Consider the following 17,976-nt stretch of genomic DNA (forward strand, 5'->3'; position numbering starts at 1 on the left):
GGAGGGCCGGGGGTGGAGGGGAGCGAAAAGCGAAAGTTAGCGAAAAGTTGACGAAAGGGGAAAGCAACTTTTCCTCTCGCTCGCTCTCTCCCTCTCTCTCTCCCCGAGTGGCTCTCAGTCCTGGTCAAATCATATTCCGGGCTTTTGAAATAGTGGGCGCTAGAGCACCGCCTTTGGCGTCCGCCAGCCGGGCTCAGAGGAGGGAGACCCCGAGCCGGGGAGGGGGCGGAGGAGGGGGCGCAGGGCCGGCGCCCACCCGGCTCCCCGGGAGTCAGGGCAGGGCTGGCGAAGGCAGGACGGCCGCAGCCGCTGGGGGAGCAACATGGTGACTTTTTCTGCGCTTGGAACTTGTGGTCTTGAAGTTTATTCCCAAGTGGCGCGGCGCGTGGTGGCGGGCGCTCCTCGGTGACTCCCGCAGCTCTCGCGGGGCGCCCGGCACGGGCGACTCGGGCAGCATGGTCTCCTTCGGCCGCCTTCCGACCCTCGGACTCTCCAGCATACGCTCGCCTGGCACCGGCGAGGCCCAGAGGGACGAACTGCCCCGGAGAGACTTCCACGGGCCCGGGTCTTACTTTCTCTTTCGCTCCGCCTCGGGACGGGCCGAGCCCTGGGCTCTGCGCACAGCCTCGCCGCCGGCCGGTCCCCACCGCGGGCCCGGAGCTCCCACCGTCTGCTCCACCGCCAGCCGCCACCGCCGGGTCTCGGAGCCGCCCGTGAGCTCTGCTCTGCGGGCTCCGGGGCCATCCGCTGCGCGGCGGGCCGGGGGCTGCGGCCCTGCAGCCGGCAGGTGGGGACGGACTGCGCCGCGGCGCGTGGAGAATGGGGCTCGGGCGGCCCTGGCCCGGCTACAGCGAAGCGGCGAGCGCTGTGCGCGGCGACCTGGGTAACTTACTCCCGCGGGCCCCTCCTGTGCCGCCCATCCCGGAGCGGGGCGCCCGGCCCTCAGGCTCCAGGTCCCTGCCTGACCACCAGGCGGTTGTATCCGCGCCTCCCCTGCCTGATACTGCCCGGCCCGGCCTGGCCTCGAGGCACCCAGAGCCGAATTCTCAAGCCTGAGCCTGGTGGGAACGGGATTCGCGAGTTTTTTTTTTTTTTTTTTTTTTTTTTTTCTTTTCTTTTCGATAACGCTCGGTGCTTTCAGCTCGGTACCCTGCCGAACTCACCAGAAGCCTTAGGCGGCGCGCCCAGCCTGCAGGGAAAAGCAGCTCCATCCGCTGCCAGGCGCCCCTGCGCTCCGCCATGAGCAGTCTGTGGCCCCTCGGCGAGGTGCCCCATTTCCAGCCCAGCTTCCCCCGGACCAGCTGCCCTTGGCTTAGGCCTTCGGAGCCATCCGTGACCTCTGACCCCTCTTGGTGCGAAAGGGGCCAGTGGTTTCCCAGCGAACTCGAAGGGACTGAGTGTGTACTGCGTGTCTGCCCCACAGCGCATGGAATCGGGTGTGCTGCGTACTGTCAGGGTCTGTGTGTACGGTGGGCCTTGCCGGCTGGACACCCAAAGCTGGAGGGAGGAAGAGTCAAATGGCTGCGCTCCTATTGCTGCGGCCTTCGTTGCAAGCGAGAGACTGGCTCAGCGCACCCTCGCGGCCCCAGAAACTTCCCAGAGGCCCACACCGCCCGGCGCCCCGCTGGGCCTCTGCTCTAGGCCTGCTTCACCTCCACCAGGTGGGAAAGGTGGCCCGGACCAGGCTTCGCTCAGTACCGGAACAAGGCGTTCCTGGCAGCAGTCCTGCGGCCTGTCCAGGAGGCCTAGAACCCGGGAGGACCCACGGGTGGGAGTGCCCAGTGCAGGCTTCTCTTTCCAGGGTGTCCTTAAATACAGCCTACGGAAGCCCGACAGAGAGGCCCAGACTCCCTGCTTGGGTGTCACTCTGGGACGCGGTTCCAGGCCTGTATAACTGTTATTGTTACCCCCATACCCTCCTCAAGAAGGTCGGGATGGATATCACAGGGTCCGCTGAGGAATTTCATATGCTGGATCATATTGTAAGCCAGTGTGGAAGTCTCCTGGGACTCAGTTATCTGAAGAAGGAGCAGCCAGCCTCCAGCCTCCTCCCCTCCGCAGCCGGCAGGATCAGAGGACAGGAGAGGGAGCAAGGTCATGGCTGTTCAGGGCTTTCCACTACCCTTGCACTTGAGCTGTGCTTGAAACTGTGCTGGAGGCAGAAGGACCAGGAGCTTGGTGGTGCCGGCCCCTGAGGGTGCATTTTGGGGTGTAATTTCGTTTGTATTTCCTAGGGACCCTATTCCAGACCCAAGTCATTTCTAGTGGGTTACTTCAGTTGGGCTTTTGATGTGTCCCCCTTTGTAGTATTTAGGGGCCCACAGTAGAGGCTTATGTCTAGCTAAGGATAGAGATCTTTGAGGCACTCCCACTGAGGACTGTGGTTCAACTGGTGGGAAACCTAAGCCTGGGCCGTAGGCAGGGTGAAGACAATCATGGCCTGGGCCTCCTTTCTCAACCTGGGCCTCTGCTGGCCAGTAAGGACACAGGGCTGTCCTGGCCCTACATTTTAAAACGAAATTCTTAACAATAGCTTAGTGTTCCTGCCTTTGCTGTGATCCAGGTGGGCAGGAGGTGACTTAGCCTGGTCCTGGTACTTTTCTGACCCTCACCCTACATAGCATAGCTGGAGGCCTCTTAGACTCCACAGCTAGGGCCCCCACCAGAGCCACACTTAAATGCCTGCTTTCTACAGAGGTTGACAGACCCCATTGGTTCTGGACCCCATACTGTTAGGTGTGGGACTTTGTATGAGGGTTGCATTTATTGGGGGTGATGTTTTGCTAAAGATATGTGTGCAGCAGAGTGGGAGTGATGGGCTAGAGGCCCAGCTCACAGCCTGGGTCCTCTTCCCATCCAGACAAGCCAGGCCCAGGTTGGCTGGGTCTTGCCCTTCACCACCCTCCCCAAAGAAGCCAGAGCCCAGAGGACAACCTTTCCTCTGGGCAGAGATGAGGGCAGAAGCGACGAGGAAGGGAACCGGTGGGCTGGAGCGGATTGCCTTGCCCGCTTTAGGCGAATAGTAAAGTGCTCCAGTGGAAGAGGGCGGGCTGCGGGGCTGGCCGCCAATATCCTGCGGCTTTGTGATCGGTGCCACAGGCCTTGCCTCTGCCACCACTGGCTGGTGTTTGAAGGAGAAGAGGACTGGTGTGTATGGGGTGCTTGCCCAGGTCAGTTTGCAGAGCAAGCACACTTGGAAAGATGTCCCTTCGGCTGGCTTGGTCTGCTTTCTTCTCCAGGCCGGGGAAGAACAGGTGCAGACCCGGCCCCCTAGTCCCTCCTGGTCTCCTGGGCAGTGCTGGGAGTAGGGAACTAAGTCTTCTGTTTCTGTCCAGAGGCTGGGTAACAGTGGTGTGGGCTCCCCACGGCCCCTGAAGGAGGCACTCTGGTGATGACTGCTTACAGGGCTACTGTGGGCATGATTAGCCCCCTGTTTTATTCAATTAAGAGGCAATTAGGGATCCTTGGGGGGAGCTGGTATTAGTAATTAAGGTGATGTATAATTAGAGTTTCAACAAAAATTATCCAGGATTTAAAATCTTTTGAGTGATTTCATTTAAAAATTTCAAATAGCGTTAAATACAATTTATCAGGTTTGAGTCAAATCCCAGTACCACATCTTGGATGCTGCAGCTCGCCTAGAAGTAGGCACCAGAGGATCAAGAGGAAAGGGCTGGAGCCTTCCAGCTCTGGAAAGAACTTCCTGAGGTGGAGGGAGCCTCTCTGTTTGCATCGGGGGCTGGGAGTGCAGATTCCAGCAGTCTGGGAGCCCCCAAACTGCTTGTCTGCTGTGACACCGGCCCAGGGAGCCCTTCCTGCTTACAAAGTCACAGCCAGCTAAGGAGCCAGCAGTGTACCCGAGTTTACACCTCATCTCACCAATGCTAAGCAGCACCTTTGCCCTTGGGGATTGCCTCCCAGCTTCCCAAGTTCCCTTGGAACTCCCAGACCTCTTTATGGGGAGCACAGAGATCCTTAGTGCAAATCCCCCAACTACAGTGTCTCCTTCACTGTCCCGCGGTCGGTCGATCAACCTGTGTGTGCTTCAGAATGCAGATGTGCCAGCCCAGACGATCTGAACTGGTGGTGGAGATGGGGAGAACGATGGGGAAACTGAGGTGGAAGGTAGGAGTCAGGCTTTTCAAGGTGCATCAGCTCCCACCGTCCTGAGAGCTAACCGAGTCAATCCCAAATCTCTGGAGTTTTAGGCTGCAGTGCAAGTTGCCCTGCCCCTGTTCCTATATGGAAACAGCCCGTTGGGTGCCTGTGGAAGCCCTCAGGGTCCTCCTGCTAGGCGTGACCCTGTGTCCCCTTTACTAACCCTGGGAAGGAGGGAGTGTAGAACGGGAAAAGGCCTCTAGAGGTAAGCAACTCCAGAGAGGCGCAGTAGCTCATGCCTGCGAGGCAAAGCCTAAGACTGTCAAGGTCTCCCTGTGTGACCAGCAACTACAGTTAATCCTATAGGTTTTTTTTTTTTTTTTTTTTTTTTTAATGTGTTGCAGTTGGTTAAGACAGTTCAAGGCCAATCTTGACCATAGTCTTCTTTTTAAAAGACAAGTAGGTGTCATACAGGATAGCCCGTGAAGGCAGCCATCAGACTGTCTCACTGTCACCAGCAGATCATATTTATTTGCTGAGGGTTGGACTGTCCACTCCAAGGATTGATTGCCTTGGATGTGGGTGCCTTCACCCAAGGGCAGGTGCAGGGCAGCCCAGTGTTGGCCAGAGATTACCCTGTCTACCCCCCAGCCCCACCCACCATGGCCTGTCTCCAGCACAGGTACAGAAACCTCACTGGGAAGTGAGGGACCTGCCTGCTTACCCCACCCAGCCTGTAGGGTAAAATCCACCTGTCTCCCTCAGGGAGTTGGGGAGATGTGGCGCCCCCCACTGCTGCCGCCTTCACCAGTAGACCAGAGCTACAGGGCTAGTGCAAGGTATTGCTGTTGTTACTGGGATTGGCTGTTGTTCCTCAAGACTAGGAATCATGTGCTGTGGGCCAGAGCCGCTGTGAGCATTCTAGGCCCAGAGTGCCCCCTTTGTAGCGGCCCTGGAGCAAAGGACGGGTAACTCTTCCTGCTCTGACCACTCCCTGTACTCAGGGTTTCCACATCAGAACCACCACTCTCTGGAGAAGCCTCTCCCGAGCCTGAGGAACAGTACCCAGAGCTGAAGATAGGAGTGCCGGTCACTTGAGATACATATTTGTTTAATAGTTAACATTTTGTGTATAGAAGGAGGGAAGGCAGATTCTGGTGAAGGCTTTGCTTATTTTATATCCACTATAACTATTTCTGTCCGTGAAAATTGGCTTAATTATATCAATGGAATGTTTCTTTTTCAATTCTGTATGCAATTAGTCCATCTTGCCGGCTGCAATTTATTTTAATAAAAAAATAAACCAGTGGTGTGTTCAGTTCCTCGTCCCCTGGGGACAAATGCGATTGGTGTGTTTAATTTCATTAAGTACAATGTGGCCTACTGGAAAAAAATGTCTGAAATAAGCTTTATGCAGCTTAAACACTGGCCTTTGAAACAAATCATTATTGCATTAGCTGTCGCACTGGTAATTCTAGAATCTAAGGAAAAAAATATATTATGGCTGTTTTTATAACCCTTTGCAAATGCACTGTTAAAATAATTTATAATCATTTTAAAACATGGCTCGATCCTAGCAAATATTTCATCTCCTCTAAATGTGGCTCCGTGTTCTTTCGTGCACATCCACACACTAGGCTTGTGTAGTTCCCAAACCTGAGTGTTCATCCCTCAAGGCTCAGGCAGCAGAGTTTGTGTTTAAACAAACCTGATGAAGACAGCGTCTTTTTCATTCTGGCCTGCTTCACGTTTGAGAGTATGGGGTGCAACCACAGAGTCCCTCCAAACCAGCCTCAGCCAGAGGGGACTTCCCAGAGGTTGGTGCCACAGAGAACTTAGCTCACCCAGCCTCCTGGCTCAGGTGGGAAGGAAAATTGATACACATTTGTGCGGGGCTTAACAGACATGAGAGAGAAACTGTCCACATCCAGGGTTTCTGAGTGCAACTCGGGGGTGCAACACACAGGGCTTGCTCTGCTCACCCCGACTCTTCCGTCAGGCACCTCCTCGAATATTGGCTTTCTGAGCCTGATGTGATCATGCAGGAGGATAAACCTGGTGAGGAGGGTATTGTATGGTGCATGGGGTGTGCCCGTGTGTGCCCGTGTGTGCCCGTGTGTGTGTGTGTGTGTGGTGTGGTGTGTGTGTGTGGTATGTGGTGTGTGTGTGGTGTGTGTGTGTGTGGTGTGTGTGTGTGGTGTGTGTGGTGTGTGTGTGTGTGTGTGTTGTCTGTGTGTGCTGCGCGCATGCACCTTGCCCTATGAAAGTCTTGGTGGAATCTGAGCTGAGTTTCCCACCAGTGTGCATGGTGCATCGTCAGAGGGTCCAGCTGGGAGCAGGTGGTGGGCAAAGCAAGGGATCTTTGGGGTTTTGAGTCCTTGGTTTCTAAGTTGTGCCCCTAGGAGATCTGAGGTGTGGCCTGGAAGCCCCTTCAAGTGGCTGTGCTCTTGTTAACGTGGTGGTGGCTTGCGGGGGGGGGGGTGTCTGTGTGTGCTGGAGTCCAGCCGCATGGTGCGGTCTTGAAATCTGCACACCCAGGCAGATGGAGAGATGTGACTCCTGAGGAGGTGGGTGTTCCTTTCCCCACCTCAGGCACTGCTAAGAAACAGTGTCAGGGAAAAGCCCCAGGTGACAGTTAGAGGCCAGGGAGCCAGGGCTGCTGGAGTATAGGACAAGAGGGTTTCCCAGGCCTTGTGGGGGTTTTGTAAGTAATTCCACTTGGGATTTCCTGGACGTTGCAAGACCCCATCAGCGTCCTGATGTTTCTAGGTGGAATCAGGCAGACTTGGTTTATTTTTTCCTTCTGACACAGAATTTATAGTCTATATGAATTCTAATGTTGGCTGGTAATAAGGCATTTGGGGGAGGCACAGCCATCTGTGTGTCACCTGGTAGAGTGGGCATAGGCTGTCTGGGCTGCGTCTGGGCCTGGTCTCCCCAGATCCCTGGTCCTGGGAGCAGTCCCCACCGAAGTGGCCTCCATACGCCTGCAGTTTTCTTTCCAGTCGGTACACTGTCGAGTTGAGAAATAAGTGGCTTTTCTACTTTCCCACTTTAGAAAGAATAACAAAAGCCGAATGCTTACTGCCAATATCAAAGCCTGACCCAAGAAGTCCTGGAGACCGCCCATGGGGGCCTGTGTGGGCCTGGTCTGTCTCCCGATGCCTCCACTGCAGAGGATTGGGGGACATGCTGGGGGCTCCCCACTCTGCTCTTCTGTGCTGTGTGCACAGCCTGCCTGTCTGTGATCCCCAAGTTCAGACTCAGCTAGGCTTTTCTAGGTGAAAGGTGAGGACACCTTGGAGAATACAAGTCAGTTTTAACTTGGCTGAATTGTTGCAGGGTTTAACTTTGCAGATTGTTGCAAAGATTTGTGTGCACGTGACTATGTTCCACACACCTTTCACTCTTTACCTAACTCAGGGAGGCAGGCACTGAAGGGTCCGGTAGGGTCCAGCGTGGTGTTTGGTAAGTGCTGGGGTCATCAGACTCTCATTCAAATCAGACAGGGAGTCAGAGTGATTTTTCTTTCTAACTCCTTGGTCTGTTTGGAAATACCTTTCTCGTTCTTCATCCTCCTGCCCTGGGTGTGAGTCTTGGGGAGGATGTTGCGGCTGGGCAGCGAGTCCAGACCACCAGCAATGTAGCGCAGCCCACTGGGGCCTGCACCCTGCTCCAGTACAGGCCTTATTTAGACTCTGCAGTATAGCTGGGTTCTTGAAATCAAACACAGGTGAGCACTGGCTTCTTGTTTCATTTTCAAACAGGGAGGTACAGGTACCTGAGCCGGTTGTTGACCCATGTGTGCCGTCAGAGAGTGGGGTGGTGTTGACCGTGTTCAAGGCCCGCTTGCCTCCACACCCTCCACCACCATTACATCTGTCTTTGGGGCAGAAACAGCTGTTGGCATCTGCCAGCTCTTTTCTTATCAGAGGCCTCCCAGGTCCCACAGGGGCGGGAGTCTGGTTTGTTTTGGCGGCTCCATCTCTGACAGCCCGTTCACTTTTCTTGGAAGCCCAGCACATGGTCCGTGAACCTGCTGTGAGTTGGGCTCTTACTGTGCTCACTTGGGGATGAGCTATAGGATGCTCAGGAGCCCACTCAGAAGAAGCCATTGTCCCTGAACTCTGGGGGTGGGGTATACTGTCTTGCGGCCACGCTGTCGCAAGCTGCTGGCCATCAGGGCCCATGAGACTCTGCATCCTTGGTAGGGAGCGGGTGCTGCCTCAGCATCTGTGTTCCTACATCCAGTTTGCTCAGATGGGAGCAAGCCAGAGCCAAACCAACAGCCCTGCAACCTTGGCCGTCCTGCTGACCCTGGCCTTGCCATAGTGCTGGTGGAAGATCTGGCATGTGTGTGTGTGTGTGTGTGTGTGTGTGTGTGTGTGTGTGTCCGCTCTACTTCACTAGGAAAGCTGAAGGAAGGAAGTTTGCTGGAGCGCTTTGGTGGTTCAGTTGAAATCTGTTTCTCTAGCTGGGCAGGCAGGGCCCCAGCACCTCAGCAGAGCAGGACCGACTGGGTCAGCACATGATGAATGGGCCCCAAATGTGACGGGGACTCGTTCCTGCAGTAGTTTAATCCTATGTCTATATTCACAAGCTGGCAGTCGATATTATACCAAAATATGGATTTACATAATAGACTCCGGTCGCTCCTTGCAGCCCGGTCTCCAAGGGAAAGGGGCTCGCATTGAAAAGGCTCAGACATTTATATCTGCCCAACAGGCGGCCACAGTCTCCTCAGAGAGGCCCGGTCACATCAGTCCATAAAACATTTAAACAAAGACGGAAAATTACGCTCACCGGAGGAGCCCAAGTGGTGACCACAGAGAGACTGCGCAATCCCTGGGCAGAGAGGAGGACGACGGATGCCTGGGAAAGCCTGGGCATTAATCTCTGGTGCTCCCCCTGCCCCATTACCTCCTCCTTCCCTGTGAAGTTCTGTCTGGAATCTCCATTGAAACCCCAAGCAGAGGAAAAGCCACGTGATGAGGTCAGGAGATCAGCACAATGCCTGCAGGTCCTGGGTCCCTTTTGGACACCAGAGAACTCCTCCTGACTCGATAGAATAGCGGCTCCAGGTGGCAGCAGCCAGCAGGGACATGGCCTGGCTTGGGGGAGAGAGGGCATGACACCCTCCTCTGCCACCTGGGAAACTTCTGGTGTTTCTTGCAAATCTCTCCCAGGTTCTTATTCCTGGAAGTACTGATGTGCCTGGGTACCCAGAGGGTGTTTTGCTGGCCAGAGCTGACAATCCTGGAGAGCAAAGTGTCCCCTAAGGTGGGTCCTTCATCTGGTGACCTGATAAGACTGTCTTCACATAGCATGCAGATGTGTCCAGGTTTGTATACCTGTGTTGCATGCCCGCACACAGTATGTGTATACTTAGTGTTCAGGAAATGATCCAATGTTTGAATGAAATTGATCTCCAAGCAATTTTTGTTTCTGTTTATCAGCAGCATCACGTTTCCCCACCCACTTGTGCCCACTTAATTTTGTGGGACCCTGTGCCCCAACTCTGCAAGGTGTGGAGACAGTTGTCGGCAGCAGCTGGTACCAGGCCCAGCCCCAGAGCTGCTTGGCAGCTGACTGTCGTGGGAAAAGAAGAGGGGAAAGTTCCGAGGTGGAGAGGCCCCGGGGATCTGTGAGCAAGTGCTGTTCTGTGTGTCTGTAACCCAGAGAAGAAACAAAGGGTAGACGAGGCTGTTTAGATAGTCTTGGGCCCTGGTGCTCACATTGAGAAAAATTAGGCCTCTTGAAAAATTACAGAATTATGCTGCTAGTGTCAGGTTGCGAGATAATGACGCGTCTCTGTGTGAAAATATTAAATTGCAATAACACGCCGTGCAAGTACCCCTTTGAATAGGGTATTCAGTTCCCAGCTCCGGCTGAACGTAGCTAGTGACTGACAGAATACAAATGGTATCATAAGGTATCTCGGAGGGATTTACAGCTGGTCCTGGTCTTCTTGATCAGTCTTTCTATCTTGGCCCACCTCCACACCCTTTCCTTTAATGAAACAACCCAACGATGCAGCCAATTATTTATTTATCACGTTAGTAGAAGAAAAACCTATCAAAGACAGATCAATTTTCCCCTGGAAGTGATTTGACATGACTTTAAAAAATAATGACTGCTTTGCTATGGTGGGTGGTGTCCTCAGACCTCCCTCCCCCAAATTCTTTATCTTGTCAATGCTCCCGCAAGTCCATTTCGTAAAAATCCAGAGGGCCTGCTTCCATACCCGCAGCCTGCACACAGGCCAGCGTTAGCCAGGCCAGCTGCTTTCTAGGCTGGCTGGCTTATCTTGCATTCAGTGCAGAGGAAGGTGCTGGATGGTTTCTTCCAGGCAAGTGATGTCGGGGCTGCAGCAAGTCAAGGTGGCTGGTGGGAAATTTTTAAACAAATGGTGGCGTCTGTGCGAGCTAGGCATCGCCAATGAAAATCTTCGTAAAACAGCTCAGCTGTTCCCTAGTGCTCAAGACGCTTCAAGGGGGCATGTGTGTGCACGGGGGCACGTGTGTGCACAGGTGTGCTGAGGAGGGGAGATTTGGTGGCTGTGCATTTGGCTAAGTGTCCTTAACAATAAAGTTCTAAAAACTATGGAAAGTAATTGCTCAGAAGCCCAGGTGGATAGCCCCAGGAGGCATGCTCCAGTTTCAGGGTTGGGAATCAGAATTGCAAAGCAGAGGCCCCCTAGTTTTAACTTTCCCTCCATGAAGGTGTTACTCTTACCTTACCAAAGGTTAGCTAAAGCCCCTGAAAGTGGCAGCTTGGTATTGAATCTCATCTGCTAATGATGGTGGCAATGGCCTCGGAGTTCAAGTGCCCCCCCCCGCCCCCCACCTGGTTCCTGGTGCGGGCAGCCTCCAGAGGGAACCCTTTACTCTCCTCTCTGATCTCTCCTTGCCCATGGTTTTAGGTTGCTGCCATCCGGACAGACTACCCGAATTCAAAGAGGAGTGGGGGCTGGTGGTCACAAGGGAGGAGTGGAGTGTGAGGAGCCTGTGAGGAAGCCTGGGCCCTGCCCCCTGGAGAGTTCTCCTCCCTAGCTCACCAGACAGCACACAGAAGGGAGGGAGGGTGGGAAGAATGCAGCCCCCAGTCTGGCTCCACTAGGATCTGGATGGATGTGAGGTTTTTTTTTTTTTTCTGTGCTGGGGGAAGATATCCACAGTATTCAGCCATCTGTGGGGAAGGATGGGTGACCATAGACAATCCCAATAAGCCTGCTGTGGCTGTGGCACAGCTGGGTCCCCAGCACCCTGACCACGCAGCTGGTTGCCATCACCCAGTGTTGGTCACCAGGGAGTAGGCATAGCCTAACCCAGGCACAGGAATGGTTACTTTGATGGCCAGGACACATAGAACTGAGCTACTAGGACAGCCAGGCCCCAGGCAAAAGCAAAATGAAACACCAAGCACCCTCCACCGTCTCTCTGACCAGTGGCCTCCAGGGCCAACAGGCAAGACTTGGGGAAAAGCTGAGCCTTGGCACCTGCTGGGTAAGGGGAGACCCCTGTGAGTGTCATGATCAACTCATAGAGCCATCTATGAGTCTTGTGACACCTCTGAGTTGAGGCCCCCCGCCCGGCCCCTGCAGCCTGCAGTCTCCACACAACCCCTGGTTCTCACTTCCTGAACTCCACCACCTAGGTTAACCTTAGGCTAGACCAGGGAATTAGATGGGCAGGCAGCAGGCTGGCCTTTTGGCCCTGGTGTGATAGAGTGGTTCCTATGTGGTCAGGTCAGGGTGGCCTTTGAGGCCCAGCAAGGCCTCTCTCAAGGGGACACTTTCTGTTGTCTGTGACATTTGAGATTTCCTAGTTGCCCCTGTAGGGCTGGGCTAAGTTGACCTATGTTGGCCCAGTGGCTCTCCCTCTATCTGGATATGTGGCAGGCTCAGGACAGGAGATCTGCCTATTTGCCAGGACCTTAGGGTAACTGAACCTCAACTTTGGCTCCCAAGGAGGCCCCACACTGAGGCTGAGTTTAGTTGCTAAAGATAGGGTACCAAGGATGCATCTTTTGTCCTCACCACTACTGAGTGGAAAAGTGCTGGCCACAGTCCCAGGGCCCTAGCCTTTGGTCAGCTCTTAGGTGCTCTATACTTTAGGGTCCTCCTCTTCCGAGGTGCTGGAGGATTGGAACAAGGGTGTTTGTGACCGAGCTGCTACCCAAGTGTTCCACAGGGCTGATGTTCCCAGTCATCTCTCTTCTCCTGTCTAAAGCAGGATGCTCCTCTCTGCCCTGGGCCTGACCTATCTGAGCAGAGCAGAGGAAAAGGTTGCAGAGGTCTTAACGGGGAACAGCATAGACAGAGCCTGGCCAGGCCCTGCTGTGATAACAACCCGGAACACTTGAACATGGCTGCTGTTATTGCTGTCAGTGTCCTCGGGATCTAGGTGGTTATTGTTAGCAGCTATTTTAGGTTTCTGGACTGTCCCTGGCCAAGGTCAGGTGTAGGGGTGTGTGTCACTGAGCGGCCTCCCTGGATCTTGTCCCCACATTAATATGCTCTTCTTGAATAACTTGAGTAGAATTCAAGTGACAGAGACCCATGGGCTGAGTCCCCTGGAAGCCCCCACAGAAGATGCTCTGTTGGCCGGCACCTAGAACCCCAATATCGCTCACTTGTATTGAGTCTGTCTTGGGACAAGGTCGCCTTAGAGAGCCACCATCTGGGTCACGGACTGTGCTGCCTGAACACCTGATGAACTGTGTATGGGGCTTGTGGGAGAGCCATCCTTGTTGGTCCATCCCAAACAGGGTTCCAGTTTCCATAGAAGGCCATAGGCACCATGTTAGCCCTCTGCTGGGGACACCAAGTACTCAGGGACACCCTGTGTCGGGACACAGTGCTACTGCGTAGGATGAGAAGCAGAATTTAGTACCTACCCTGCAGGGAAGAGTGGGGTCAAGGCCTTCTCCTTCAGGGGTCTTTTGCCTAGCTGTGCTCTTGGGGTGCGGGGGAACCGTTGATCTGAGCCACTGACACCCTGAGGTTCTCACTCCCGAGACTGTCTGATGTCATTGAGGTGTTACACTTCAGTCTTGCTTAGGGATCTGTTGTCTGTCAGTTCTTGTGTCCACTGGTGTACTTGTGGATGCGCTTGGGAGGTACGTGTCAGCACACACATACACCACCGTGCACACACGTAAGGCACACCTGTGCACATATGCACAGAGTACTCTGTTTATGCAGACATGATGACATAAGCCAGACTCAGAGACCATTTTGTCACATACACAGGGTCCTTGTTTAGGGAGTACCAGCCAGCCCCAGACCTTTGCAGCCCCCAGGCTGTGCAGGGAGTAAGAAGAACGGAGCAAGATGCAAAAGCCAGTTGTGAGCTTCCTGCAGGGGAGGAGTTGTTAGCATCCAATGTTATGGGCCTTTTCCTCCTCTTCCCTCCTCTCCTCTCTGGGACGTTGGTCCTTGGGGGGCCTGGTTTGTTCAGGGGGCTATCCCCTCAGCTGGAGCCCCCTGGATCTGGTGTCAGACAGACCAGAGCAGGCTGCCTCTGGCCCTTTCAAAGGGACATTCGATCTGAACCTTGGGGCCCAGTAAGAAGATTCCGGTGAACCCAAAAGCTCCCAGCTGGAGAAAGCACTTTCCAGTGTCCAGACTCTGGCACGAGGCCCTTTGTGGGATTATCTGCCCCCCTGGGAGGCATGGAATGCCGGGGTGAGGGGCCATGGCAATGGAGAGCTGTGCAGGCTGCCGATAAAGCGGGCTGCCTTTCTGTGGCCGCTCTGTCTCCGAAACTTGAGGTGCAGCCCCAGAACGGAGGCCGCTGTCCTGGGACATTTGAGCCAGGGAGAAGCCATCCATTCTGCACTTGCCCCTGAGAATTTGATTTGAGGCCACGTCTGCATCTACCCATGGCTCTTGCCACCTGAAAAAACAAAGTGAGATAGACATCCAGAGGGACCCAGGCAGCATCTCACATGCCCACAGGTGGCCTCAGCAGCTAATAGAGCACACAGGCTGGGTTCAGTGGAAAGTGGACAGTGTGGCCAGGGCAAGTAGCCCTGGGCCCATTCAGAGCCTAGTTTTGGGAAGCCTGAGGATCCTAAGTGGAGGAGGCTTGTGGGCCTGTGCCCATTGGGGCTTCAGGTGCTGGCCTGGACTGTTTTCAGAAGCTGAGGCAGTTCTGCTGAGCATACAAATCTTTTTTTTCTGCTTGCTTTCTGTCCCCGAAATGGGCTGATTTTTGTCAGGGGGTGACTTAAAACCATGTCCAACCCTCAGGGATAGTGCTTGTGACCTATCTAACCTTCCAGAGTAGGTGTCCAGATGGAGTATAGACTTGTCTATAGCCCTGTGCTGCAGCCTCAGGAGGATAGGTGTGGCTGAGGCCGATTGAAGCCTTGGTGAGATGCTAGGAGGGACTCGGGGTCGGGCAAAGCTACAGCACTGGGGACTAGGTCTCCCTAGGCTACAGTCATTCTGAGGCCAAGAAGCTAGCTTTGCCTTACACGGTCTGGAGGTACTGCACAGGCATGGAGCTCACCCCTGCAGAGTGGCTATAAACCACTGTGAAGGAACCCTGGGGCAGAGGGGGCCCTGAGGTGAGCCCTCTCATGTGGGGCATCTGCTTTCAAGGTCTAGCTGGCAGTGGGCAACAGAGGCTTGGTGCTTAGGAAGACCTGGGTGGAATCTTAGCACCTGCTGTCACAAGCCAAATGTCCCTGGCCTAACTTGGGCCTCTTTGAGCCCAGTATCTCTATCTGCCCAAAAGAGCGACAACACTTGTGGGCTTGCCTGCCCCTCAAGGACATCAGCATCCTGTTTGTGTGCCCATTCTCCTACAAGCCAGGATGAAGGATGCAGCAGGTGTTCTCTAGTTGCTAGGGTTGACCTTTGAGGTCCTTGGGTGGGCAGGTGTCAGGAGGTTTTTGGCTGACTCCCTTCCTCCAAGGCTATAGGGTCCTTGCATAACTAGCACTGCACCAGGCCTGGCAGGGTGTCTGGTGTTGTGTGTTGTGGCCATGTTGACAGGACAGTGGAAAAGTGTCTTCTCCAGCACTCAGGTTGACTATAGTAGCCACAGCCCTGGTCTAGGCATGGCTCACCACTCAGCCTTAGCATAATTCAAGGCGGGAGAGTGGACTCAGAATGAATCCATAGTCACTGACAACCAGGCCCTTGTGAGGGGCATGTGGCCTAGGGAGGCTGGACAGGAGCCTTTTGCTGGGTTCCTTCTGGTTCCTTCTGGTCCCTTCCCTCCCTTCAGGACATATGGACAGATAGAAGCCTGATATTTGCTCAGGGCAAACACATTTCAAGACGCTCGCTTTGGTGGTGGCCCTTGTGGCTGACCCAGCTAGGGCCCAGTCTGGCTCCATCTCTGCTTATCTGCTCAGACCCTAGGGTCATGTCTTTATGTCTGTAGTTGCAGTTAAAGGCCAAGGTCCCTCTCAAGGTCGAGTGACGAAGGAAGTAGCTAGAGTTGCTGGCCTGCTTGCTCCCTCAGCCTCTGACCTCCCCCATCTCCTGCCTTTTCACCTGGGTGTGTCCTGAGCTGAGCTTGCCCAGAAGTGGCAGCTCAGACTACATGAGGGGTCTCCTCAGGGTTATGGTGTGTACAGAGTGGGTGCCTGCTAACCCAGGCCCTCTACCTGGGACCTACTGAGTGTAGATTTTTTTGTAACCGTTTCTTCCTCCGCAGGAGCTCTATTTGGAGCTAAGAAATGACTCTTGGTTCTGTCAGTATTTGCCTTCTTTATTTCTATGAACTGTACTGCGCTCTGTGAAGGGTGTTTGTGCCCGGAGACTTCCACAGAACTGAGAACCTTCTTGAAATTCCCAGGAGCAATGCAATTAAGTGATGGAATTCTGTAATGTGGACAGGGTCGCCTTTCATCCCTAGTGAAATTGTTTTAAAAAGACAGAAAAAGCAGGGCTCAAGCTTGAGAAGTGGTATCTCAGGCCAACACCCCACATCTTCGGGGCTTAGGTGGGAACTGCACCCAGAGGCGGCTTTACGCGTCTGCCCCTCATCTTTGGATGCTCTGGTCCCTTCTTAGAGGGTGTGGTCCTGCATCCTGGGTGGATGTCGATCAGCCCACCTAGAGCTGTGGGCCCAGGCAGGTAGAGAGCCCGGTGGGGGTGGCAGCAGGAAGGGAAATGGAGGCTTCTCTGTTCTTTGACATAGGAAGAGGAGATGGTGTGAGGGCCTGGCCCTGGTTGAGCCAGGCTGGCAGGAAACTGCTTCCCACATTAGGGTCAGGTTTGCAGTCCTTCCTAGATCTCAGCATGAGACCCAACTTTAAATGAGGAAATTCACATTTCTTGGGTTTCTGGGAGGCCTTTTTTAGGTCAAAGATGACCAACGTTGATTTCTTTGCGGAGGGATCTTTAGATTCAAGCACCCAGTGAGCCCCAGTTCCTTGGATGTTGTAAATCTAACATTTTCTACTGTTAGCCCAGATGCCACATGCCAGCTCTTGATCCTGTGTGCCATGGATGTAGTGCTTTCATTTTTTTTTAATGTGACCTTGAGATGCCTTTGGACAAGTCTCTCATTATTGACAAGTCAATTTTCCTGGGAGTCAAACCCATTGCAGAGGACATGACAGTGTGTGGCTCTTGGCGCCGACTCCCGATCTACGTTGAGCAGGGATTAGACTGAATCCCCTGAGTGTGCATTCCCCTGTCTCCTGAGGCTTCCCTGCCCCTTGACCATCTGGTAACATTCTTTCTGCTGTCCCGATTCAGCTTTGTGACGTTGTCTCTCTCACCTTCCAAAGCCAACCCGCAGCACAGGGGAGATTTATGAGGCCACGCGTCTAACAGGACCGTCTATTTTGTGCCTTTTCTTCTCTGCTGCTCCTGTTGCTTCACCTCAGCTGTGGCTCTGGGTACAGTGAGTCTGTGCTGGATTCTGAGTTGAGAAATGTCATGGGGCAGCGATGAGGCTCTGGAGGCCGCATTCAGGCAGGAGCGAGGGGCTGGGCTCAGTCCTGAAACCCTCCCCTCTTACTGTATTAAACGAGTGCAGGGGGCACTTAACTGAAAACAACCCGGAAACCAGGGACAAAAAACAAACAAAAAACCCGACAGGTTTTTCAGTCCTGTGTTCTTCGTGTGTTCGAATAAACCTAAAGCTGGACCCCCTGGTGCGGTTATCCAGAGTGTGGAAGTGAAACGTACCAGGGATTTTCCTCTCCTGCGTCTTCTCCAGTGACAAAGGACAGGGGACATTTTTGCCTGGAAAATATAGAGGCTATGGTCAGCAGCACCTGTCTACCGGTTTCTAAGTCCTGCGGGGCAGGGGGCACTACTGTTCACCAGGCAAGGATGGGAGGTGGGGCTGCTCCTCCACTGTTACTCTTTGCCCCTGCTTCTCCCACCCATGTGGGATCCATTTCTAGTTCCAAACCCCAGATCCACTTCACAAGGCTTCCAGAAACACTTGGAGATGTAGGTACGCCTAAGAGCTGCCCACTCAGACACTTGTCTCCATTGCCTTCCCCCTGAGAGAATTGGCAGGCCTGGCCCCATCCTGGCTGGATGGAGGGGGCCTGCTCCAGCACTGCCCCTGCCCGGAGAAGAGGTCAGCGAACTCGGGAAGCAAGGTAGCCGTCCGCAGGTGGTACCTGGCTGACGCCTGAGGCTGAGCATAGAAGGTGCAAGCTCCTGGTACCTCCTATCCAGCCAGGGTCTGTGTCCACAGTTGTCTCTCTGGGGCCAGGACTGAGCTGTAAAAAGACACTAGGCCACACGCCTAGAGGAGAGGACACCTTTCAGCACAGCAGCCAGTCCGTGTTCCTGTTCAGGAAAAATAAACCCTGTCAAGGCATCTCCAGGCCGTAAAATGCATATTGTTCAATCGGCCTCTTTATAGACTAGGTTCCAAATTTAAACAGAAA

General features: G+C 54.0%; 1 protein-coding gene across 10 annotated transcripts in view; it reads left to right on the top strand.

Annotated features, from left to right (window-relative positions):
* Prdm16 (PR/SET domain 16) overlaps positions 1–17,976 on the top strand; it is a 345,691-nt gene that overhangs the window by 763 nt on the left and 326,952 nt on the right. The gene's annotated exons all lie outside the window — the stretch shown is intronic.

The sequence above is a fragment of the Nannospalax galili genome, unplaced genomic scaffold (assembly GCF_000622305.1).
Source record: "Nannospalax galili isolate Female #2095 unplaced genomic scaffold, S.galili_v1.0 scaffold806, whole genome shotgun sequence".
NCBI lineage: Eukaryota > Metazoa > Chordata > Mammalia > Rodentia > Spalacidae > Nannospalax > Nannospalax galili.